This window comes from Quercus robur, chromosome 4 (genome assembly GCF_932294415.1).
Source record: "Quercus robur chromosome 4, dhQueRobu3.1, whole genome shotgun sequence".
Lineage (NCBI taxonomy): Eukaryota > Viridiplantae > Streptophyta > Magnoliopsida > Fagales > Fagaceae > Quercus > Quercus robur.
Window position 1 is genome coordinate 29,552,895 of NC_065537.1, and position 7,524 is coordinate 29,560,418.

Consider the following 7,524-nt stretch of genomic DNA (forward strand, 5'->3'; position numbering starts at 1 on the left):
ATAGTGCTTGTTTCTGCCGTACCCATAGCCCCCATTCTTGCTGGCCCTGGTAAGTTTCCTTTCCCCTTTACCTTCTCCTTCATTTTTCTTTGTGAGTCTTTTCTTCCTAGATCATGGCTTCTCATTTTGCCTTGTATATTCTTAATAGGTCCATTTCCTATTGCCCCTTCCTAGGTTGAGGTGGGCAGCAGTTTTGCCACCATCCCAGACCTTGCAAATGAAGCTACAGCCTTCTTTGCCCGCTTTGATCAGCCTGAGGTTAATGACCATGGCCCACAGACTTCTGGGCTTCTGGGCCTCCTTACGTGGAATTTCATGGCTTCTGAGTCCCTGAGGATTGTGTTTCCCACTTGGTGATGGTCTACAACAGCCGTGGTGATTTTATGCAAGGATTCCGTCTTGGCCGTTCTGCCAGGGAGAACTTCTTGAAGATGTTGGGGAGCGTGATGAACGACATTGAGCACAGCTTCGTTGACACAGTCTCCATCGAAAGGATCCTATAGTGGAGAGCTGCGATTCAAGAGCTTATCAGTGTGGGTTTCACTGTGGGGTTTGTTCTAGAGTTCAGCCAGCTGTTGATGCTATTGATGTCCAGATCAAGATTCTGAAGAAGGAGGTGGCAGACTTGGAGGGCCGTCGCGAGTGCCTTCTTTCTAGCATTGGTGGGCCTAGCCATTTTGGAGATCAGACTCTCATTTCCGGACTCCGTTGATGATGATGTAGTTCCCTTCTTTCTTTTTTTGTTTTCCTTCTCTTATTACTTCATCCAAAACACTTATATGTTTCCTATAACACTTATTTGGCGTGTGTTTGCCACAGTTTGGGTTTGTAATTATGATGCTACACTTTGCAACTACTTTTTGCTATTGCTATGGCATAGAGTGCTAATACTTCGTACTTTTTCATTACATATTCATGAAACCACGTTACAATTTTGTCTTGTGACATAGTCACTTGAAGGAAAGAAAAAGGTAAAGGAAACATAAAAGCAAGACAAAAGAAAGGGACAACTACATAACTTAAGTCTCTGCCATCCATTTCAGTCAGACAGTAATATCCACTTTGATGCGCTTCCCTTATCATAAGGGGTCCTTCCCACTTCGGTGTAAACTTAGATGGTCCTGTCATGCTTCGCTTGACATAGTCTACTGCCTTTAACACAAGTTGTCCTTTTGCGAACACTTTCTCCTTGGTCATCCTACCATAGGCTTCAGTCATCTTTTGTCTATATCTGCGGCTTCTCTTGGGCTTTTTCTCTCTTTTCATCAAGTCCTTCTAAGTCTTCACACCTTTTTGCCACAAAGACTTCTCCTTCCTTTTCTTTTTCTTGCATCTGCATGACTCTCAGGGACGAAGTCATTATTTCTGCTGGGCTTACTACCTTAATTCCGTAGACTAAGGAAAAAGGTGAGAAGCCTGTGGTTGACTTTGGTAAATTTCTATAAGCCCAAAGAGCGTTTGGCAGATGCGTCACCCATCCATGGGGTGACCATGCTATGTAAATTCTGCGGATGGGTGTCAATCAAGTTGGCTTGTACTTGACAACTGTGGCACTTTTTTCACAAATTCTGCTGTATCTCTTTTCATGGTAGGCCAGTAGTAGCCCATCTGTAGCAGGCATCTGTAGAGCTTTTTTTTCCCCTGGTGTTCCCCAAATTCTCTTGAATGTACTTCTTTTTATCATTTCTTTTGCTTCTTCAGGGCCTAAACACCTCAAAGGGTCCCCATCGTACCCTTTTTTGAAAAGGACCATGTTATGCAAAAAGTAACGTGTTGCCAACCTCTTAAGCTTGTATCGTTCACTGTGCTTTTGTGGCAGGATGCCTTTTGTTAGGTACTGTATGAAAGGGCTTCTCCAGTCTTCGCTGATGAACACAGCGTAACTTTCCTTTCTGTCTGCTACAAGCTGGTAGGTCCCACATTGGGTTTGGACTTGATTTGCATCTTTACCTATACTTGGCCAGTAGAAGCCTGTCCTTTGAAGTCTGCGGTAAAGGCTGACCTCCCCGCAGGATCCGCAAGTCTTGTCGTGTACTTCTTTCAATTTTCTCTGGGCCTCCTCCTACCCCACGCATCTGGACAAGACCCCACCTAGCATCCTGCGATACAACTCCTCTCTTACCAGGGCGTAGTCTTTTAGTATTTTTAATTCTGCGACATCTTCTCCCCTCATCAAGACTTCTTTTATAGGGATCTGCCAATCCCCTTCGCACTATTCCTCCCGAAACCTTTCTTTCAACACCTCAATGGTGGATTCTCCCCTTTTGCTAACTTCTATCCTGGTGTTATCCCCTTTGAAAATTATTTGTGACCCCAATGCAGCTAATGCGTCCGTAAACCGGTTTTCGTTCCTTGGAGCATGCTCTATTTCGAAAGTTGAAAATTTTTCTTCCATCCTCTATACCATTGCTCTATATGGGGCTAGGCTGGGCTCTTTTAAGGAGAAGCTTCCTTTGGTTTGGCAGACGACCAGGTTCGAATCTCCCAATACTCTCAAATGTTTGACTCCCATTTCGAGAGCCGTGGCCAGCCCGGTTAGGTAGGCTTCGTATTCTGCTGTGTTGTTTGAACATGGGAATTCTAGTTTGAACGATAGCGCCACTGCCTTGTCTTCTTCATGGTACAAAACTACTCCCACTTCTCCAGACTGGATAGTAGAAGACCCATCAAATTTCATTACCCATTGTTCTCTAACTTTTTCTGCCATAGCTACTTCCCCTGGAACTTCATCATCCAGCGGGAGTTCTTCTTCTCCTGGAAACTGTGCCAATAGATCCACTATAGCCTAGCCTTTCACCGCCCTAGGTGTCCCCGTTCTCAAGTCGTACTGCGACAGTTGTAACAACCATTGGGATATTCTGCTAGAGAGGATCGGTTGTTGTAACAAAGCTTTGATAGCATGGTAATTGGTCATCAGCCATACTTCGTAGGCCAAGAAATAATGACGCAACCTCTGCGAAGCATACACAATGGCCAGGCATGCCCTCTCCACCCTTGGATAACGAGTTTTTGCATCTTTTAAGGCCCGATTGATGTAGTACACTAGCTGCTCAACGCCACCTTTATCCTCTTGGGCGATTAATGCACCAATGGCATACGAGTTGGTGGCCAAGTAAAGTAGCAATGGCTTTTTATGGATAGGCCTGCACCGTGGGGAGGTTCATCATTATTTGCTGTAGCCTCTTGAAGGCCGTTTGCTGCGCTTCCCCCCACTCAAAACTTTGTCCCTTCTTGAGCAACTTGGTGAAAGAAGAAGTGATTGATGCCAACCTAGGGATGAATCTCCGGATATATGAGACTTTTCCTAAGAAACTCTTTAACTCTTTTACCGTGACCGGAGGTCTCATAGTTGCTATAGTCGTGACTTTGGCCGGGTCCACATCTATCCCTCTACTGTGAACCAGGAAACCTAAGAATTTCCCAGAGGACACCCCAAATGCGCACTTGAGGGGGTTCATTCTTAACTTAAAGGCTCTGCATCTTTCGAATACCCTTTTCAACACGTAGAAGTGCTCTTCTCTCCTCTTTGATTTAACCACTATGTCATCCATATAGTCCTCTAGTTCCTGGTGCATCATGTCATGAAATATGGTCTTCATTGCTCGTTGATAAGTTGTGCCTGCATTTTTTAACCCGAAGGGCATCACAGTGTAGTAGAAATTGCCCATAGGTGTTCTGAAAGCAGTTTTCTCCGCATCTTTTGGTGCCATCCTGATCTGATTGTATCAGCTGAACCTATCCATGAACGAAAACATGGCGCTTCCTGCCGCAGAATCTATTAGTAAATCCATGTTTGGCAATGGGAACTCGTCCTTTGGACAGGCTTTATTGAGATTTCTGAAATCTACACAATATCTTATCTGGCCGTTCTTCTTCTTTACTGGCACTATGTTGGATAGCTAGCGAGGATGTTGAATAGGCTTGATGAATCTTGTGGCTAGCAATTTCTGTACTTCTTTAACTATCTGCCCTTCTATTTCTGTGTGAAATATCCTGGCAGGCTGGGTCACTGGCTTTGCCTCTGGGTCTACATTTAATGTATGTGCAACTAGCCTAAGGTCTAATCCTGGCATTTCACTGTAGTCCCAGACAAAAGCGTCTTTGAACTCTTTCAACAGTAGTATCAGTTCTGACTTCTCCTTTTCTGTCAAACTTGCACTAATTGAGATAGGCCTTGGTTCTTGTGAACCAGACCTTAGGTCAACTTCTTCCAATTCTTCTTCCACCACAACTTGTGCATCTTTTTCTGCCACAACTTCCCTATCCTTTTCTTCTTCTTTTCCCAAACTTTCTTAAGTGACACAACACGTCAAACTCCTGTGCTGCCATTCTTGGGTAGGGCCCACTTGCATCTCACTTGTGGGCCCCACGCGCCTTCATAACTTATATACAATCTTGCCATCAAGGCTTTGGACCCTGATGCATTGGGTGTGTTATCTGATTTTGCGGCAGACGCTTCTTTTATTTTCTTCCTTCGTGCCAGCAACTCTCTTAGATCAGGTTCTGGGTCACTTTGGACGTCTTCCCACTTAGGTACGAAGGTACCCTGTGGCTTTGAAACTGAGCTTTCACCAGATGGAGCCCATTGGTCGTAAAACATGTTTTTCACTAGGTGAGCTTCTGATTGCTCGAATGGCGAGGGTTTTGCAGCTATACGTATCATCTTGCCATTCAATCTCCCTTTCACACACTGGTGATAAATGGACAGGACCAATCGGTGTTTGTGCAACCAGGGTCTTCCCAAAAGCACATGATAGGATACTTCCGTTTTGACCACATGGAAATGAGCTAAAGAAGCTATAGGACCTACTTTCAACCACAACTGGATGTGGCCTGCGGTGCACTTGCCCCTTCCACCGAATCCTGTTACTTTCATTGGACATCCTTGGATCTTTCTTTCTGAAATTCCTGCTGCTTGCAAGGCGTTCAACGGAATGAGGTTTATGGAAGCACCTGTATCGACCAAGGCCCTCTTGATGGGGATTTGGTTTATGGATGCTGCCAAATAGAGAGGCCTCCTGTGATCTGGGTGTCCCACCTCCATATCCTCGTTGCTAAAAGTGATCTCTGTTGATTCTTGTAAGAGGGCTCTGTCATCTGGAATTTTTGCTGATAAACATTCTACTCCTGCCCCAGAGGCGATACTTACCAAAGCCTCTGTGGCAACCTTTCTTTCCTTTGCTGTGAGTCCCAACTGGTCAAACAAATTTTAGAATCTGGTGCTTTGCTGGAGGGTGGTAATTGTTGTGGCAAGCAAGGTTGGGTTCTCCTCCTTGTCCTCCCTTGGGTCTGCGCATATTACCACTGCTGCTAAACCCTTCCCCTTGTGATTCGGGAGTGGGTTTCTTTGGACCTCCTGCTGGGTTAACTCTAGTGTCCCTTCTTTAATCCTACGGTGCACCAGTCTACGGAGCGCCCAGCATTCTGCGGTGGGATGTTGTACATAGTCGTGCAGGCGGCAGAAGCGAGGGTCTCTTCTTTCTTTCCTTTTTAGTCCTCCTATGGTTGATGGGATTGATGGTCATGTGGAGGAGGAAATCGACAAGCCAACTCAACCAAATGATCCAGACAATGCCCATATCTAAATAGTTTCCTTTGTTTGTTTGTTTGTTTTTTGTTTTTTTTTTGGGAAAACAATTAAGGTACCTTGTTTTTGGCCCAGCAATGTGGTGAGACACTTTATTTATCATATTTGATGCCTCTGTTGGTTTTATGTGCTTGAATTTCAATATATATATATTCTTGATGTTTTGCAACCATTGATCAAATTGCATAATTGTTTTGATTGTCGACACTCTTGGTTTCCCTTTGGGTTAAACTTATTACATTCTAAGAGGCCAAGCACCCGTCGACGCCCTTGGTCGTTGGTTTCCCTTGGGGTGAGACCTAGAATGTTTTAATTGACTAGGCACCCATTGGCATCCTTAATCATTAGTCTTCCCTTTAGGTGAGACTTGAAATATTTTAGACTAGGCACCCTTCGGCATCCTTAATCATTAGTCTTCCCTTTGAGTGGGACTTAGAATATTTTAGGTGACTAGGCACCCGTCGCTATCCTTGGTCGTCAGTAGGACTTGATTTTCTGTCAATTTCTTGTTTGTGGATATGATTTCTTAAGAGTAGTTTCTTTATTAAAAATAACTTGAACACAAAAATGTTGACAACCTTGCCCGTCGGGCCTTTAGGAGCTCTACTAAAAACTTGAAAACTTAATAGTCTGTATAACTTAAAAAGGAAAGCAATAACATAGTTCGTAGTTATTTGCACTAGTGGTAGTATTTCCTTAGGTGCTCGGCATTCCATGGGTGGTGTAGCTTTTGTCCGTTGAGCATCTCCAGGGGGTAAGTGTCCCTTCTATAGCATCCAACTATCTTGTAGGGTCCCTCCCAACAGGGCCCCAGCTTGCCATATATGGGGTCTTTTGTAGCTGTTGTTACCTTCCTCAAGACAAGGTCTTCAATTTCGAAGTGTTGGGGCCCGATTTTGACATTGTAATGCCTAGCCATGAGGTTTTGGTAGCGTGCGATCCACTGTTCAGCTATTGCTCTGACTTCATCCAGGAGATCCAATTGTAGTCGTATGCCTTCTTCATTCTTTTCTTCATTACGCTATGCTACCCTATGGCTCATTAATCCAACTTCTACTAGAATGACGGCTTCGCTTCCGAATGCAAGGCGGAAGGGCGTCTTTCTAGTAGATGTTCAAGCCATAGTCCTATATGCCCACAAAACTCTTGGGAGTTTGTCTAGCTAAATACCCTTTGCCCCCTCAAGCCGAGTCTTGATTATCTTGAGCAAAGATCAGTTTGTAACCTCGACCTGTCCATTGACCTGTGGGTGGGTAAGCGAAAAGTAGTGGTTTTTTTTATCCCCAATTGTTGGCAAAAATCTCTGAATGCATTGTTGTCGAACTGTATCCCATTGTTAAATACCTAATTGTACACATTACACTCTTTGTTTCTGTTTAATGACTACAAAATAATGAGAAAAAACGAATTGAATACCTATATATATATATGATGCACAAAAATTGTTAGTGAGCTGACTGTCCTTGAACACTGCAGTGGGTACTGGAAGAACAAGAAAACCGAGAACCAACAGAGAGCACCAATGGGGTGCCGGCCAAAGACCCTTCAAAGGTTAAGTTAGTGAAGTAAAAGTCACTAGTTTGAGAGCTAGGGATTTTTTTGCATACCTTAGTTATAGGAGACTTGGTACTTTTATAGTGGCAGAGGGCCGACCTAGATCCTGTGAATGTAGAGTTTTTCCTTATGTGGGAGATGCAGAGTAGGGGTGTGCGTAGTTCGTTAGGGGCGGTTTTTTTCCAAATTTATTACTGAATCGATAGAGATCGGTTTTTTCATAATTGGAATCGATGCACACTGCCTAGGGTCGGTTTTTCGACCTATAGCGGTATGGTTTTTCGCGGTCGGTTTGAAATATTTAAAAAAAGTGTTTTTTTTTCTAATTAAAAAAAAGGGCTTTCAAACCCAATATCAATATGTCAACCTGTTCAAGATTTCAA